Consider the following 850-nt stretch of genomic DNA (forward strand, 5'->3'; position numbering starts at 1 on the left):
CTGCTGACTGGAGAAGGGGAAACAACCCTCATTTTAAAAAAAGAAAAAAAAGAAAGAAGGAAGACGCAGGGAACTACACACCAGTCAGTCTCACCTCTGTGTTTGGCAGCATCCTGGAGAGCATCCTTCTGGAAACTGTTGTAGGGCACATGGAAAATAGGGAGGTGGTTGACGACAGCCAACATAGCCTCACTAAAGTGATTTGTGCCTGACGTGTGGTGGCTTTCTGTGATGGGGACACAGTGTTAGCAGATAAGGGGAGAGGAACTGACGTCATCTGATGACATTTGCAAAGCATTTGACACTGTCCCACATGACATCCTTGTCTCTAAATCAGAGAGACATGGATTTGATGGAGGGACCACTTGGTGGATAAGGAGTTGTCTGGATGGTCACACTCAAAGTGTTGTGGTAAATGGTTTCATGTCCAGATGGAGACCACTGACGAGTGGTGTTCCTTGGGTCAGTGCTGGGACCAGTGCTGTTTAACATCTTTGTCGGTGACACAGACAGTGGGATTGAGTGGACCCTCAGCAAGTTTGCTGATGACACCAAGCTGTGTGATGCAATCAGCACAGTGGAAGGTAGGGATGCCATCCAGAGGAACCTGGACAGGCTTGAGAGGTGGGGCCGTGCAAACCTCATGGAGTTTTAAGAGGGCCAAGTGCAAGGGCCCGCAACCGGGTTGGGGCAATCCCAAGCACAAATACAGAGAGCAGCCCTGCAGAGAAGGACCTGGGGGTGTTGGTGAGTGAAAAACTGAACATGAACCAGCAATGTGCACTCACAGCCTAGAAAGCCAGTTGCATCCTGGGCTGCATCAAGAGAAGGACGACCAGCAGGTCAAGGC

Source organism: Apaloderma vittatum, unplaced genomic scaffold, assembly GCF_000703405.1.
Source record: "Apaloderma vittatum isolate BGI_N311 unplaced genomic scaffold, ASM70340v1 scaffold1515, whole genome shotgun sequence".
Lineage (NCBI taxonomy): Eukaryota > Metazoa > Chordata > Aves > Trogoniformes > Trogonidae > Apaloderma > Apaloderma vittatum.